Source organism: Propithecus coquereli, unplaced genomic scaffold, assembly GCF_000956105.1.
Source record: "Propithecus coquereli isolate 6110/MARCELLA unplaced genomic scaffold, Pcoq_1.0 Scaffold54, whole genome shotgun sequence".
NCBI classification, from domain to species: Eukaryota; Metazoa; Chordata; class Mammalia; order Primates; family Indriidae; genus Propithecus; species Propithecus coquereli.
The window spans coordinates 5,109,725-5,110,241 of NW_012151285.1; the positions used below are offsets into that span (position 1 = coordinate 5,109,725).

Sequence of the window (517 nt, forward strand, 5' to 3'; positions counted from 1 at the left end):
CCTCTTATGCCAGACTAGTGAACAGATGCTCCTGACCATTTTCCACATTCATAGGTCAGTTTTCTTAGTGACTGGTGAAGACCCAGAATTAAAATGGGGTCAGCTTCATCCAAACTGTGACCCACGCTACATAAGAGGCTCCTAAACTAATCTACTGTGTCACTGTATCTGAATTTCAATCAGGAGGAACAAATCTCTCAGAATCCTTGTGTATGCCAGTGGTATTATGCTGACCTTTGCATTACAAACAGATACTGAGAAAGAAATCCCAGGAGCAGGCAATATCCATTAAATAACAATTATGAAAAGCTGTTTGCCTTTTGGAATGGCTTTTCCCATAATGAGGATATGACCAAGTTGGGAGGCTGAAGAGCGGTGGGACTCATGTGCAGTTTCTAATTCTGAATTATTCATTTCTCAAATGAGAGAGAAATCCTCAAAGCTGGGCCAGGGAGAGAAAGTCAAGAAGGCTCAGGGGCCTTTCTTAAGGCCATAAGTTTTTCTTTTTATATTTTTT

At 40.8% G+C, this 517-nt stretch overlaps 1 protein-coding gene across 4 annotated transcripts in view; it reads left to right on the forward strand.

Annotated features, from left to right (window-relative positions):
- GRIK1 (glutamate receptor, ionotropic, kainate 1) overlaps positions 1 to 517 on the forward strand; it is a 454,613-nt gene that overhangs the window by 132,375 nt on the left and 321,721 nt on the right. The window lies entirely within an intron of this gene.